The 17,331-nt window shown below is 43.7% G+C and overlaps 1 long non-coding RNA gene across 3 annotated transcripts; it reads left to right on the forward strand.

The window, feature by feature from the left end:
- The first annotated feature begins 418 nt into the window (after nucleotides 1-418).
- Nucleotides 419-13,627, forward strand: LOC125101923 (uncharacterized). 3 transcript variants are annotated; one of them, XR_007127972.1, is made up of 4 exons: nucleotides 419-688; nucleotides 9,748-9,846; nucleotides 12,628-12,702; nucleotides 13,061-13,627. It is a non-coding gene; the product is annotated as an uncharacterized LOC125101923 (long non-coding RNA). The 3 variants fall into 3 exon arrangements; XR_007127973.1 differs by having other exon boundaries at nucleotides 453-688; nucleotides 13,205-13,627; XR_007127974.1 differs by having other exon boundaries at nucleotides 453-688; nucleotides 13,474-13,627.
- Nucleotides 13,628-17,331: the final 3,704 nt, after the last annotated feature.

The raw sequence follows: 17,331 nt of genomic DNA on the forward strand, positions 1-17,331 counted from the left end.
TGTATCCATCCACCACAAATTTGGGTTAAAAGCTCTCGTTTGAAACCCTGGGAAATTCTACCTCCCGACCACATGATCTCAGCAGTTCCAGCGTGTGGGAAATGTAGGGTTACAAGAGCGGAAAAGATAATCAAAAAAAGGCAGGCTGGAGGGGGAAACTCCAAAGAGTGGCTCTGGAAAAGGTTACACGACCCAGAAATTAACAAAGATGTAAGTGAGGGGGTGGGTATCCGTGTGTTCCCAGCAAAAAATGAGACTTTCCTCATCCCCGAGAATCCACCGTGGGGGTTCGTGCAACGCACGGACGCGACTCGATTGACAACAATCTTGTTTACACACCGCACACCCTGGGGGAGAGCCGTCCTGTGTTCGCAAGCCAGTGCCTGCGTTCCAGACGCTTCCCGGGAAAGGAGCGGGCCGCGCGGGGGTGGGGCCGCTGGGCCCGGGGCCGCGCGGCCCGCGGCTGCTCCCCCGCCCCGCCCGCCCCGCCACCGCGCTCCCCGCCCGAGCGGGTGCTGGGAGGAGCGAAACCGGTTCCCGGGTCAGCCTACCCCAGGATGTGGCAGAGGAGGGCTGGCCGATACTCGGGGAGCCTGGGAAGGCAGCCGGCCTCTGCCCCGCGCGTCCGCGGGCCTCCGCACACGTGCACTCTTTCTGCATTGCTAATCAGGACCCCTAAGGAGCCTAGGTAATTTCCAAACCCAAACCCTGCCCCCACCCCCAGCAGCACACACTGGCTCGCACCCCGGGCCCGTAGGAATTGCCAATAAGGGCGCCTCCTGTCCGAGGAACGTGCTTAGCAGCCGAATTCGGCCGCAAGGATGGTCTGAAGGCGGCCCTTGCTCCAGGCGTCCCCAGGAAGAAGAGCGAGGTCCGCCTCCGGAACAGCCTGGAAGCTTCGACTTCCTAGGGCAGAGGAGAGAAGTCTACCTCACCTGAGCCAAGGCCAAAACCGCCCCTTCCTTTGGGGCCTGGCTTTCCCTGTAACTGAAAGGACCACATCTACTGTAAAATTTTTCTAAATTTCACTAAATTGCTTTCGGTTGAATAATTATGGGATCTCACTTTCAGAATTAAATTCATCACCTACCAGGACGGCGCCCCAGACTGGGCACATGCACAAAAATTAGCTGGCTGAGTCCTCACACAGCCCAGTGGGGTTGCTGCAAATACTTGCCCAGGGGGGCACCTGGGTGGCTCAGTGGGTTAGGCTTCCCACTCTTGGTTTGGGGTCAGGTCATGATCTCAGTGTTCTGAAATCCAGACCCCTGTGTGTGTTTGCGGGGGGGGGGGGGGGGGGGGGGGGGGTCCTGCTCAGCGGGGAGCCTGCTTAAGATTCTCTCTCCCTCCCCCCTCCCCGCCTCCCCCCCCCCCTCGCTCTTGCTCTCTAAAATAAATAAATATTAAAACAAAAAGCCAAACACCTGCCCAGGCAGACAAGCAGAAGGCCTTCCTAGGCTGTGTTGTTGGTGTAAGGTCACCCAGACCAGCACCTTGCAGGACCTGCTCCTTAAACCCCAGGTTTCCATACTAGGGAATGGAAATGACTTCACCCTTGACTTCCTTTTCTCTGCAACCCTTTATCCGAAGCTGCTTTCATTTCCTTCTTTCCCTCTCCTTTCTCTCTGTCTTTTTGCTCCCTTGGCCACAGGGTCACTTCTTCCTAGCCGCAGGAAGTCTGTCGAGGACAGAGGATTAAAGGGCAAGGTGGGGAAGGGAGATGCTATCCATCAGAGCAGGACAAGGGCAGAGCCGGCCTTCTGCTCCTCTTGCCAAGTGAATGTGGTACGAGAACCAGCTGGGTCGGGTCTGGACACGCTTTCCTGTTCTGCAGCTCCCAGAAGTTTTCGCGTCTCTAACTTCAGTGATCTTTGGTGCCCCTAAAGGCAAGTGGGACACCTGAATCATAAAGCTTCAGATGAGCTGAGTTCAAAGTTTTATTTTCTACTTCTAAAGACCTCCATAAATTAGGGCAAAGGGAGTTGGAATCCCGCCTCCTGCCCCTGCGTTCCTCTGAGATTATTAAGGTCGGCTAAGCAGTCGGCTCTTGGGAAACCAGGTGTAACGAGACCTGGCTGGAGGGAGCCGGGGGTTGTTTGTGGAACTTTCTTCTCTGCGGCAGGAGCAGTCCGGCAAGTTTGCCACTTAGAGCTATGTGGTGTCGCCTGCCTTTTGCGGCAAAAGTCCCAGAGCACAAGGCTTCCCGGCTGAGTATCAGGCTGGCCTTGAATGAGGAGGAAAGCGGGCACTGTGAACTGGGGGCTGCGGGCGTGGGAGACCTGTTCACTCCCTCCCCCACTCCACCTTCCCCCTTCTCATCTGCAGTAGCCTGGCGAGCTAATGTTCAAAGAGAAGCAATGCTTCAGAGCTTTGCCACCAATTTGGATGGAGTCCTTAGGATTAAAGTGATAGGATATCGTCAGAACGAACATTCTGCACAGATCTAAGTTGATCCTGAAGAAAGCAATTAATTCTTGCTGTTCTGTTTTCTTTATCTTCATGTGGAACCCTACTTTGTCCCAACTCTCTCATGTTTTTGCATTTCCAGCAAAAGAGCTGTTTCTAAGACTCTTACAACATTATGGTGTTGGGGATATTCGGTAATTCCTGTTTTTCCCCTCTGGCCTGTCAGCTTGCAAATGTTCTGCCGCTGTAGCAACCAACGTGTTTTTGAAACCTGGTTGCAGAGATGCCATTTGGTATAATTTTCCAGGTTGTGCCGGACCGTTTCCCCAGGGCGAACACAGAGACCCTGGGCCGTGCATGTAGGTTGAGACAGGAGGGGAACGTAGAGCAACAGAAGGGTGGGGACTTAAGGTGGCTTCGTTCCAAAGCCCCGGGATGGCCCCACAATCACACCAGATCCTGTTCTGGACTATCTGTCTGCCCACTCAAATCAGGTTCCCATAATAACAAGGACAAAAGTAGGTGGGAGTGTGAACCATGGAAGTATCAGCTCCCTACGGAACAAGTTTGTTGTTTATGAACGTCGGCCTTTTGAAGAGATGGGCACCTAGAAAAAGTCGGGGCTATATTGCGGGAAGAAAACGAAAAGAGAAAGTAGGAGGAAGTGAACCACCCATCAAAAATAAAGGAACTCTCTCCCATTCTGCTTTGTACTGTGATCTAAACCTACCGGAAGCCAGACCCAAAAGATAGACAAGGCCAAACTGATGAGTGTATCATGCTGTCAGCTCCATGGGGTTTGCAAACAGCTGAGAAATGACTCCATTCTCATGACTCTCCAAGACATTCTGCAGTGAGCGTCATGGTGACACCAGCTGCTCGTCCACCTCCTGTTATTTCCTGGAGGGCCTTCCGCAAAGAGGAAAGCACCCCTTTCTACTTTATTCCAATAGACTGGTCATTTTTATATCTCAGTGGTCCCCAAAGCATTTTATAGAGGAATCTAAATCCATCTGTTATTATGGGGAAAATACAGACTTTCAGGGAACAGAAATGAGAAAGCCCTTTGGCTGAAATTATTTATTTTTTATAAAATCTCTCTGTAACAAAGAACCTATCTGGGTGATAAAGAGATTCAGAAGCATGGGGGAATGGCCCTCACATTGCGTTTTGTTTTTACTCTTTGGTTACGTTCTCTGGGTCAATCAGACCAATTAGAAAAGTCAACGATATTCAAAGTGGGGTAGTCTTTTACTTAGGACTCGGACAACTATTTTGCTGGAAATATAGAAACATTAGGGAATCGGGACTGACTATGATTCCCCATAAAGATAAGGGAAACAGAAAACAGTGAGAATTAGTTGCTGTCTTTGGGGTCAGCTTAGATTTGTGCAGAATGTTTGTTTTGACAATATCACTTTCATCCTCAGGACACCCTTACAAATCAACATTGACGTGTCCTTAAAAAATAATGTGACAGCCAGCTCTTAATTACTTGAATCATGGTGCAGAAAGAACTTATTATAACCAGCAGACCAAGGGACCATTCATAGAAAAGATGGGTGAACCAGACACAGGGGCAGAGGGAGGGGGGTGAGGGTTGGAGGAAGCAATCGAAGTTCCTGATTGTTTCTTTTCCCAAAATTCTTTTTGACAAAGATTAGGTTGCACCAAATATCCATCAGTATCATGATGACCAGACCATCAAACTTGTTTCATTAAACGCGCTCTGTCCTCCTGCGATGGTCTAAACAGGGTTTTCCCGCTTCGCACTCTATCAATCCAGAGTGATGATTGTGCCATAATTTAGAAGATCCCTTGTATCAAATATTAATATTTGTATAGTTATTAAAGTATGTAATGATGTGCACAGGGACTCTAAAATTAAATATAGCATGTCATTTATAGTCTTTTCTAAAACCATAAATGAAAAATTACTTTCTAGCCATTAGTCTTTGCTGGAACCACTTGTGAGATGACTTCTGTTTTAAACGGTAGATATAACACTTTTTAGAAAGTACACCATTTAAGTGAAATCGTTTACCTTGATGATCAGGTGGTTTTCAGATGAGGTTGATCCGTGTGCTCTTTCCTGAACAAAATATTGAGTAGAAGACAAATAAATGAAACAGATAAAAACAAAAAGTGTTGAGGGGGCAATGGGGGTACAGGTTTAGGCCCTCAGAAGGGCCACAGAAGCACTTTTGAGGAAGAGCAGGGCATGGGGGACCGTGAAAGCCAGTGAAGTATTGTCAGACTCATTAAAAAGAAAATAAATAAAAGCCTGTTGGGGATGACATACCTCTTCCTTGTACCCGTATGTGTCTGTGAAGTACCATTCAATTCATATCTGGTTCCCATCTTCATCATTCTTCCCCTCAAGGTGCAACTTCTGTGGCATTTTATCCTAGGGCAGATGCATTCTGTGTCTGTGAATTTTTAGATTCTCAGTTGTGTCCTGGAAGTTCAGACCAGGCCGGAGGCATGTTAGGCCAAGAGACATATGACCTCAATGAAATTATTGAGCTAAGTATTTCTATGTTGTCAAATAACGATAGCATCTCAAGAAATGATTGTCAACTTATGATTAGAACTTTAAGGCTCTTTCATCCAAAAAAGGTGATTTATTTGCAGTTGAGACCACTGAGGTCTTGGAAGTTGAGGGAGATCACCAAGGTCACAGGAGTTCATTCCAGACCCCAGCACAAGTCTCTTGGCCTGAGTCCTATGCTTTCTCTGCTACCCTGTGGGATGCATTGCACACATTTATATGAAATTTTTACAGCTTGCAAATATCAAAAGAACCATCAACTGAAACCGATGATTTGTACGTTTGTTTAGGCTCAGCTAGTCTGAAGTCATAGTCAGGAGGCACAGCTCATCTTAGATCACAGATCCTGGAAACATCCTTAAGAAATACAAGTCACTGCAAAAGGATTTTAGGAGGTCATGTGGGGAGACAAAGAACACTAAGGTACGCCAAGCGTCTGTGCCTTCTTTGGGAAGTAGGGGGGTGGGTTGCGTAGCATATACTGAAACTCATCAGCAAACGCGAGGCTGGGACGGGCAGGCTGAAACTCTGGTGTAGCTGACTCGGGCCGCTGTCCGCATCGAGAGCTCCTTTCCCACCTAACTCCTTGGGCAGAAAGTGGGGAGAGCTCATCCCATGGGCCAACCTTCTCATAAACCCAGAGCTTTCAGTCCTGCACTGGCGGCAAAGGATTCTGAGTTTGTGTCACACGCCCATGATCGAAATAAGGGAGCTTCGTGTGGTTTTGAACTCGTCTAAGCATATTTGTGCCTACTCCACATGCCTTTCCAAATGACCTAATTGGACATTTTATTTATAAGTCCCATTCCTTAAACATGTCGTTTTCTGCTTCAGGCGACGTTGGATTCGTTTGTTTTTGCTCCTTCTGAGCTTTCAAGAGAAATACTGAAGGAGGATTCGCTGTGAACCAGATCGATACGATGGTTTCCATTTTTGGCTTTTTGGCATCTTCGCTTATGTTAGTCGTTGTGTGCCTAGTTGTATATACAGTGATACGACATGCATTTCAGTCTGTGTAAATGCACATGCTTCCGAGAGACCAAGCAGCACAGGCTTCCGTGAGGCACACGTCTGTCAACCGCGAGTGGAATGAGAGGAGTGAGTCTCCCGGCGGTGGTTCCCTGTTGCTCTGTACAGTTTGGCAAATGGAAGACACTCAACTTTGGAAAAGCATCTGGGGGAACTTGGGGTAATGTCCTGTTTGTTATTTGTTACCTGGCTTATTCAGATTATGTTATAAATAGGATGGCCTCGGTTTTTAAATGACATCATTGATACAGCATTTGAAGTTTCCTCCGGAAAAAGAGTAGCGCTTAGTGTAGATCCTGGAACACTTGCTTGCCCTGCCTCGCAGGATTGGTGCGAAGAGCAAATTGGGTGAAAATTGTAAGGGATGTTGCAAACTGTGACGATCTCTTCCCATTTATTGGTACAGGTACATGTTTGAGTTACATTTCAGCATGGAAGCAAAGACCAAAAATTCAGATTATTGCTTCCACCCACTCTTATGAACACGTAGGACACTTAACCTGGATTTTTCTGCAGTAGCTTTATTGATATAGATTTTACATACCCTAAATTCCGCTCACCGTGAGTGCACACTGATTGATTTTGAGTAGATGTATAGGGCCGTGCAACCATCGCTAGAATCCAGTTTTAGGACATTTCCATGACCCCAGTAAATTCCCGTTTGCCCTTTTGCCGTTTATCCCTTTTCACACCCCGGCCCCAAGAAAACACTGACGCGCCAACTATTTCTATACATTTGCCTTTTCTGGACATTTCACATGAATGGAGTCTTTTGGATCTGGCTTCCTTCATATAGTTTATGTTTTTGACATTCATCTATGTTGTAACATATATCGGTACTTGGTTCCTTGTTATCGCTGAATACTATTCCGTTAACATTTGGTTTGTTTTGAGTGTCTGACTATTCGAAAAATGCTGCTATGAACATTCACGTACGTATCTTTGTCTGGACATCTGTTTTCATTTCTCTTGGGTAGATTCCTAGGAGTGAATTGTTGGGGTTTATGGTAAGTTTATGTTTACATTTTTAAGGAACTGCCCATCTGCTATCCAAAGTGGCCATATCATCTTATATTCCCATCAGCAATGTGCAGGGGTTCCGACGTCACCGCCACATCCTTGCCAACACTTGTTACTATCTGTCTTTTTGATGACAGCCATCCTGGTGGGTGTGGAGTGATGTCTCATGACGGTTTGGATTTGTATTTCCTTAACAATTAATGATGTTGAGCATCTTTTCATGTGTGTGTTTGTCATTCGTATATCTTTTTTTTTTTTTTTTGAAATCTCTATTCAGATCTTTTGCCTAGTTTTTTTTTTTTTAAGATTTTATTTATTTATTTGACAGAGAGAGATCACAAGTAGACGGAGAGGCAGGCAGAGAGAGAGAGAGGGAAGCAGGCTCCCTGCTGAGCAGAGAGCCCGATGTGGGGCTCGATCCCAGGACCCTGAGATCATGACCTGAGCCGAAGGCAGCGGCTTAACCCACTGAGCCACCCAGGCGCCCCTCTTTTGCCTAGTTTTAAAAAAACTGGGTTGATTGCTTGTTATTGAGCTAGACCCTACTTGTTTTTTGTCATTAATTACCATTTCATCTTTCACCGACATATGTGCTCTCCTATTCTGCTGCCTTCCAATGTTACTATATGTCTGTACTTCTTTAATTTTTAGTACAGATACATCTTTTTCCTCCAAACTTGATTTTGAAACTTCCTCAAGGACGTTTTATTATTTCTTATTTATTTCTTTTTATAAGCCGGACCTAGCAAGATATTCTAAAGATATCTCCTCAATAAGAATTTGTCACATAAATGATGAAAAGCTCATTTTCTGTATATCAGTATCATCAGCACACCTGGTATTATAATTTAGTGAGTCGCATTTAATTTTCTTGATTATTACTTATTTTGTACATCCAGGGTTTCAGTTTTAAAACCATTTTGGAGGGACGCCTGGGTGGCTCAGTTGGTTAAGCAACTGCCTTCGGCTCAGGTCATGATCCCGGCGCCCTGGGATCGAGTCCCACATCGGACTCCTTGCTCAGCGGGGAGCCTGCTTCTCCCTCAGCCTCTGCCTGCCATTCTGTCTGCCTGTGCTCATTCTCTCTCTCTCTGACAAATAAATAAAATCTTTAATAAATAAATAAATAAATAAATAAAACCATTTTGGAACTGAAGGAGCGCTTCAGATAGTAAACATGGACAAACAAATTTAATTATCAGAAAAGGATTAAAAGAGATTCCAGGGAAACATTAATAGTTTGTGGTGGTTAATATGTTCAAATAAATTCAGATTTTTAGGTATTATATTTTTCTGCAAATGTCTCCGAGTGCCTTAACAAAAATAGCACAAAACATAATTATCAAAATGGACAACTCTCTCAAGTGTACCCACGAGCAGGTTGAAAGCAAACCAAATGCTTTACCTATCACCAGTACTCTGGACCACAAATAAAGATTTCTAATTATAAATATAAACCTACTTATGTATCAGCCTGAATATAAAACAAAAACAACTTACCCTATAACTAGTAAATAACAGAGGAAAAAAAAAAAAACTTTTGAGCCTTGCCTGGAAGGATGCCAAAGATATACACTTGAGAATATTTTAAGGTAATTAGCATTTTTGTCTCTGTGTCAGTAAAAATAGGCTTTTGCCTGCTACTAATTTTCTTTGGGTTAGTGAGACCATTGTATGAGTGAAGGGCCGTTAAAGGCCATTTATATTGTACAAACAGAGGCACAAATTAGAGAGGGCATGTTAATAAGGAGAGGGGCCTTATGAGTGCTCAATTATGAGCCCAGAACCTGCTTCTATTTTAGGGGGATAGAAAACACATCAATCTTGCTTTTAGAATATTTTCAATTAAAATGAACAGCACAGGGCATACTAAGAACCAGCAAAGGCTGTGGCCATGCGGATTTTGAATCGTTCTTATGCACCATCTGAGTATCAAAACTGATACACATTTAATGGGCTGAAATATAATTTGAGATCCCCGAAGAATGAGGTCCCTGAGCTGCATAAGAAATTCTAAAGGAAAAGAAATATAAAACTGGACCATCTGTTTCACTTTTCAGCCTGCAACCTTTAGAGTAGAATATTTGGAGGAGGATGCTGTTTAAACCCGAATAGGGATGAAATATAGTACATAAACTCATAACATATCATTAACTTCCTCTCTCCCAAGCACAATCAATAGTGTCCGCCAGCCTAGCTCTGCATGCTAAAAAACAAAGCCCAGTGTTCCTCGCACAGAGCAGTCACTTTTCCCCACACCAAAACAATAGTGGATAGATTACTCTCCGGCCCTAGGCAGTGCCTCCTGCCTAACTGGGGTGAGCAAATGGAGGGACCCACTCTACCCAGGCAAGTGTTCGGGGGATGTAATTATAGTTTGCATACGCAATGATATCCGCGTAAGCCCAGTTGGCACTTCCTTTAGCCACTACTTTCCGTGGCTTCCTAGCGTGTTTCTTATTCATACTTAGGAAAACATTTCAAGATCTCCTCCCCCCCAGGTTACCTTTCCCCTTATGCAAAATACTGATTTTAGAAGTAGAGCTAACAGGCAGTCAGTCAGGGTTCACGGAATGCTCAGAGAGTGGAAAGGCACTAAATAAAGCAGTGAAAGGTGGCGGGAATGAATGCCTTTGGTCTCGAGGTAGAGAAACCACTACCCCCTCAGTGCTATTCAGTAAGCCCAGAGCTGAACTTGTGCAAACCATGATTGTATTGGATTTTTGGCTTCTCTTTTTCAGGTGGCGCTAGTCCCCTCTCTTGAAACCTTTGTAACTATTAAGGCTGAAGTGCCATTTAAAGAAAAAGGAAGGCAAAGAAATGAGCTATAGGAAGCCATGGTGAGTCATTTGTCAATGAATCCTTTCTTGAGCTCATTGGGGAAGCAGGCTTCAGGGTGATGGGATCATAGGCTTTATTTTGAATTTGTCTGTTATAACCTTAAAGCTTCCTTCAAGGGAGGTACATAGGGTTCATACCTGGTACACAGTCTCTGTTGCTACGGAATAGTCTGTACTTAACCATATTACGGTGTTCTGTTAGGAGCAGGGAAACCAGAATATCAGTTCATCTCTTTTTAAAAACTGTGTTTTATGGGCGAAAACAAAACAAAAAACATGGACAGCACCTACTTTGGATGTCAGAGAACAATTTTGAAGGCCTTTTTTACATTGTATGTATCAAGAAGCTGCTATGCATTTAAAGATTCATGGTGGCCTCTTAGCTACAGAAGTTTGCCGTCATGTTATACAGTTACTCACCTCACGGGATGGAAGCTCCTCTGAAATTTACATCTCTGAGTTCATCTCCATGTTGCATGTCTCATTTCTACCCAAGGCTCCACAACGGAGCTCTCCGTTGGGCATGGTATCTAGTACTGCCTTCTTGGTGCTAGGTTTCAACCCAAGAAGATGCTACGATGAGTGCTTGCTGTTCATGAGTCTTCTGTTCAAAATGGAAAGGTAAGGCTTGCCCTAATGCGAAAATCTGGGCTTTCCTGGAAGAAAGGCAACAATGGCTCTAAACACAGTGTAAACATTTTCAGCTTTCACATTTTTTCTCTTTGTATCCATCATTGCAAAGTATCATTTGATTCGTTTTAAAACGGTAACGTAGGGGCGACCTGGGTGCAGGAGTTTTGTGCTTGGAATTGTGAGTTCAAGCCCGACGTTGGGCACAGAGATTACTTAAATAAATAAATATGTTTTTTTTTAAAGCCAGTAATGTATCGTATAGTGCTATCTCCTACACTTGTAGGTAGACCTGTTGGTTCCCAGCAGGAATCTAGAGTCAGGCCGCCAGGGTGGGGGTCCAGCTATGCCATTTGTAGTCTGTGTAATCTTGGGCAAACTTCTTAACCTCCCTGTGCCGTAGCTTGAACACTGGAATAACAATGGCACCTATTTTATAGCGCTGAAGTGGGAATTAAATGAGATAGTAAAGCATGGAAAATGGTGTCTGGCTCATAGTAGGTATGCAGTATGTGTTAGTTTATTACATCGTTGCGTGTCTTTATCATCCTGCAATTTTTAATTTTGCCCTTTTCTATGAATATGGAGCCATTTCCTTAACTCAGAAGCATTTTTCTTTAAAAGATTTTATTTATTTCTTTGACAAAGAGTGAGAGAGCAAAAGCAGGGGGAGTGGCAGAGGGAGAGGGAGAAGCAGGCTCCCCACAGAGCAGGGAGCGTGATGAGGGGCTCCATCCCAGGACTCTGAGACCATGACCTGAGCCAAAAGCACACACTTAACTGACTGAGCCACCCACTCACCTGAGACACATTTAAAATGGTAGAATTTGGGTCATTGTGACAGAATGTTAGAAAAATACGTGGGATTGGGGGACTTTCCAGTGTCCCTCAAATAATACTAAGAATATAATGACAGTTTCCCTGTAACTTTAAGAAAATTTGGCCTTTCAGTCTGGAATAGTAAGTATGATTCCTTCTTTGCCCATTGTCCTGCTAAAAGCTCTTTTTTGATTCTAGATAATACAAATTAAAAACTGTTTGCCTAGATGTAGCTATGTTATAGAGGTCTTTAAATCTCTGTTCATATCCGTGCTGCATTAACAATCCTTGTATGTTACTAAACGTAGAAAGAGGTTAAAAATAATTTTGATCATTCACTCCAACATAGGCAGAGACCAGTCATGGTCTTTGGGATACTGGCTTTTACCGGTATGCTGAGTATAATAAACGTAGACAAAGACAAGGAGCTAGTTTTGTGTCTCTCCAAACTGAATGTGTAAGGTTTCAGCCAGACCTGGAATTGATTGTTAGGATTTGGCATTTCTTCACAACCAGCAGGAGCACTATTAGTAGGTCTCTTTCCTTTACTCGGAACATAATTTGGTCCTGTCAAGTTAATTTGGCTACAATTGAATGGAATTTTTTGTTCTTTAAAGATTTGTTGTTGTTGTTGTTTTCACATTTCATTTATATACTATCTCTAGTGAGGTCAAATTCCCCATGTAAATATTATCCAATTTATTCTCATGACATCTCTAAGAGATAGGGTATGTTTGTCTATATTATTAACATCTGGTCTTAGAAGATCCACATTTACTTCGTTGGGAAAGCACCGAAAATAAATCTCATGTAGACACTAATGGAAAATATAATAGGAGATAAATACAGGTATGTCTGCAAATGAAGATATTTTCCCACCTTTGAAATCTGTTGACTAAAAAGATAAAAAGTGGAACAACTTATGATGATTGAATAGTAATAAAAAGCAGCATTTAATCTAAATCTCTCCTTCCTGTGATTACAGCATACTAAATATTACTCAGTACCGGAGAGTGTGCTGATGAGCTACGTAAATGTTTTCCAATAAAATTAAATAGATTAGATTTGGAAATAGAATGTTAATGTTTCCAAGGCTTTTAAAGAGTCGTCTTTATTTTTTCTGGAAGAGTCTTCTTTAAAAACTTCTCTGAAAAATACGTGCTTGCAGACCATGTCACAGGGTTCCGAGTCCTAGCAGAGTGGACACCGTTATTTCCATGCGGGTAGAACAGGCGGAGGCAACCATCATGTGTGAGAAGTCCTTGTCGCCTGTGATCCTTTATTGTTAATTCTTTTCGTGTATTTTGCCTGCTGCTTTGTTTTGGTTGTCAGAGTCTGTTACTGAGACAAGAGTAAGCTCATCCTGCCCCGACAGCCGCAGAGTGAGTTGGCATGACACGCCATGAGGTGAGTCTAATTGCTGTTAATTTGGGGAGGATGCATAATCCTATTAAAACGAAGAACAGTTATAAAAAAAAGATAAATAAGTGGTGGCAAGTCTAGATTACATGAGAGAAGGACAGCCTGATGAGGGAAAACCCATTAACCTGGAAGGAAGCAGTTCTTGGTTTCCAATGTAGCAATTGTGGGGCTTCATTCCTACTAAATCCAAATGGAAACAGTTTTTCTGAGTCATTTATAGACTTAAATATTAGGTTTTCTTATATGTGAAAAAGGAGACCCTACTGTGATTCCTAATTGTTAATAGAATATCTAAATGCCATGTTAGGTAGGTTTCTAGGGAAGCTTTCATCTTGTTCCCTAGATGTTATTAATGAGTCAAAAAAGGTAACTTTATATTAGGTGGAGAGAACACCGTAAACCAGTAAACCATTAAACCAGTGCTTCTCAGACTCCAGTGTGATCCTCATCTTGGGATCTCGATACATTGTGGGCGTCGATTCAGTAGGGGCTGGGTGGGCCCTGAGATGCTACAATAGAGAAGCCCCAGGAGACGCCCAGGACCCCTCCTGGAGGAGGCAGGCTGCAGAGAACTCTTCTACAAAGAAATTCACGCAATTACAGTGTTACTTGCTTTGTCATCATTTCCGGAAATTGAATGGCATTGGGGTAACTAAACCAAGTCACTTGCTTTGCAAATGGAAGTAGAAAGAATGAGCCAATTTAAAGCTTCAAGGACTCCTTTATGATTTTTTTAAAAGTAATCTCTACCCCCAGTGTGGAGTTTGAACTCAACCGTGAGATCTAGAGTCGCACGCTGTGAGGCAGCCGACTCTTGACTTCGGCTCAGGTTATGATCTCAGGGTCTTGGGATCCAGCCCCACGTCATGCTCCCTGCTCAAGGATTCTCTCTCTCCCTTGGCACCCCCTACCACTCATGCATTTTCTCTTTCTCCTCTCTAAAATAAATATATACATCTTTTTTAAAAAATCGCATGCTTTACTGACTGAGCCAGCCAGGCGTCCCTAGGACTCCTTTAATGACAGCTGGATTTACTGGTAAGGTTGAAACTATAGAATGGAACAGGCAGAAAGGCAGAAAGTCACCTGGTTCCTTTTGGAGCTTCATTCATAGATTCCTTCAATACCCCCCTTCCTTGTGGTCATGGTTATTAGATGGCTACAGGAAACATGGACATATTCTGTGCATACAATAGACTTCACAATGGAAGTTCATGATGACTTAGTAGAAGAGAGCATTGTACTGGGGCGCCTGGGTGGCTCAGCCAGTTCAGTGGCCAGACTCTTAATTTCAGCTCTGGTAGTGATCTCAGGGTTGTGAGATTGAGCCCTGGATGGGGAGTGCTCTGTCCTGGCCATGGAGCCTGCTGTAGAGTCTCTCTCTTTGTCCCTCTGTGCCTCCCTGCTGCTCCTAAGCATGTGCATACTCTCTCTCTCAAAAAAAAAAAAAAAAGAGAGAGAGAGAGAGAGAGAGAGAGAGCATAAGCACTGTGCTTCTCCATCGTCCCACCAACCAGGTTGTAAGTGAAGGCTTAATGCTGCAAGCATCTGACCATCTGACTTTCACCCATTTGACCTATGCCCAGGACATGCTGTTTATCGGTGGTTTCATACCAGTAAGGTCATCTGACACCCCCCAGCATGAAGTCTGGTGCTGTGGGCTGTTGAATGCGTTAATCAAACCTCAGATAGCTGAATGAGAGGGAAAACTTAAAATAATTCAGAATGCGTTGGAGTCTGAAGAGCTCGAAATGGGGAAAATGGGTTTCAGAAACTGGACTGCACATTAAATACTCTGAATTTGGGTAATCACAAACTACCATTTATTACCTTACCTCGTAAGTTTGTAGGGAAAGTATAAACAGAGGGTAAGAAAGTGAATTCCAACTATAGAATGCTATGTGGAGGTATTAGTCTGCTCAGGCTGCTTTAACAAAACACCATGGCCTTAGTGGCTTAAGTGATGGACATTTATTTCTCTGGGGGTTGGAAAATCCAGGATCCAGGTGCCAGCTGGATTCGGTTCCTGGTTAGGAAGGGCCTTCCCCCTGGTTTGCAGATAGACTTGCCCTGTGTCTTTAAGTGGCTGAGAGGGAGAGAGTGATCTGTCTTCCTCTTCTTATAAAGCTACTGATTTTCTTCTGAGGGTTCTAACCTCAAAATGCTCTACTTCATCTAGCCCTGAGTACCTCTCAAAGGCCGCATCTCCAAATACCATCACATTGGGTCAGAGTTTCAACCTGTGAATTTGGGGGGCCACCGTTCAGTCTATTGTAGTGCTAAAGGCTGACAAGATGGTGGTGACTTTGTAATTATAACACAAGCACAAAGATGAAGACTTTTTTGTTGCTTTTCTATTTACATATACTTTTTATATTTGTTGTCTCTAGAACTGCAAGTGTGTGTGTATGACTGATGTCAAGTCTGGAAATAAGGTCCCTGATGATAGTGCTGCCATCCCATTATTGAAGGCTACTCATCCTAGAATCAGTTTATCTCCTACCCACAATATCACCTTTAAAAAAAATAGTTGTGATGAATTTATGAACTAACTCGCATAATCTTACTCTAGGAAGACAAATTTAGTCCTACTTCACGAAGACAAATTTACTTCTAGAATGTTAGAGAAAAATCTCCACCTTCTAGTACTCACTAGAAAGCAAACATGACAGACAAATGTGCCATTGGAAAGACTTGCTTCCTAGTACAAACTCATGGAAGTGATGTATACAATGGAACGACAAACTGCCCGGATGTCAGAAGGAAAGCAAGAAACCAAAGCTTAAGCAAAAAGTATAAGCCGATGCTGCAGGGACCTCTGGGGGTTTCAGCTTTGGGTAAAGGCCATGTGAGGATGGGCAGAGGAGGAGGGAGAGCTGGGGGCAAAAAATAAGGCCGTAGACTCACTGGGCAGGGAGGCTAAAGCCAGTCCCCTGCAGAAAGCTTGGAGCCTCAGGAGAGTTAGCAAAACTCCACTCATTGGCAGGGAAGGAGAAGGATGTTTGCTATAACTGAGCCCAAGATGGGGCACAAGCCAGGGAAGGGACATCATTGGAGAGCAACTGATACCAACCTAGGCCACATCCTGAGAGGTCTGAATTTATACTATATGCCTGGAAAGCTAGCTGTAAGTCCATTTCTTGCTATGCACTCTCTAAGCCAGTAAATTAACATAAAAATACATCCAGAGCCTTGAAACCTGCAGAAATCTGACAGAATCCTAGCATTCTGTGAGGTTACTTTCACAGCTTCTGGGTCGGAAGCTGGCTAGTCTGCTAGGGCTACCAGAACAAAATGCCCCAGGCTGGGTGTCGTAAGCACCAGAATAAGGCTGGAAGTCCAAGATCAAGATGTTAACAGGTTTGCTTTCTCCTGAGGCCTCTCTGCGTGGCTTGCAGACAGCTGCTTCCTGCTGTGTTCTCACATGGCCTTTCCTCTCTGTGTGCTCATCCTTGGTGTGTCTTGCGTTTTTTTCTTTTTTTTTTTTTTTTTTTTTTTTAGAGGAAGGCAGAGGGAATGGGGGAGAGAGAGTCTTAAGCAGGGCTTGATCTAAAGACCCTGAGATTATGACCTGAGCCAAATCAAGAGTTGGATTCATAACGTACTGAGCCACCCAGGCTCCCCTGTGTCTCTTCCACATCTTATAAGGACATCATTAGTCATATCAGATTACTCTTATGACCTTATTTAATGTTAATAACCTCTTTAAGGGGCACCCTGGCTCAGTTGGTAGAGTGTGCAACTCTTGATCTTAGGGTTTGAGTTCAAGCCCCATGTTGATTATACAGATAATTTAAAAAAATGTTAAAAAAATCACCTCCTTAAAGGTCATATGTCTAAATACTGTCACATTGGGGGTTAAGACTACAACATATTTGAGTTTGGGGAGGAGGACATGGTTTAGTCCTTAACAGAAACATCTCTCGGAAAAGCAACCAAACCCATGGAAGATGAATTCATAACCACCACAACAAAATATTACAAAGTACATAAGGAATGCTACTTTATGGTAGAGTTATCAGAGGCAAAAATCAGCTCCAAAACAACTACAGATGACAAAATCAGACACTAAAAAATAGAATGAGCAAGCGGGTCTTTAAAAAACATTGAACATGCAACAAAACAACAAAGTGCCATGGAAATAAAGAATAGGCAGATTTGGAAAGAAATGGAAAGTCTGACAATGGAAATTGCAGTCATTACAATTTCACTGAATAAGTTAAATTACCATATTAGACACATCAGAAGAGAAAATTAGCGCAGTGGAAGATATAGTTGAGGAAACCACCTTGAATGAAGTACAGAAAGGGAGAAAGGGGTGGAGGAGATGAAAGAATGGTTCAGGGTGGGAAGACAGAAGGAGAAGGTCCATTGTGCACCTGCTATGTCTCAGGGAGATACAGGGAGAGAGGGGCGAATGGGAGACAGGCAATATTCAAAAAGAAATGGAGTCTTTTAAAAGATCATGTAAGTTCAATTGAGCCTTTTAAAACTTTGGTGCTCCTGGATGGCTCAGTAGGTTGAGCATTCCACTCTTGATTTCAGCTCAGGTTACGATCTCAGGGTCATGAGATCAATCCCAGGAGCCCTGTGTCAGGCTTCACACTGACCATG

The sequence above is a fragment of the Lutra lutra genome, chromosome 6, assembly GCF_902655055.1.
Source record: "Lutra lutra chromosome 6, mLutLut1.2, whole genome shotgun sequence".
In the NCBI taxonomy this organism is placed as follows: Eukaryota; Metazoa; Chordata; class Mammalia; order Carnivora; family Mustelidae; genus Lutra; species Lutra lutra.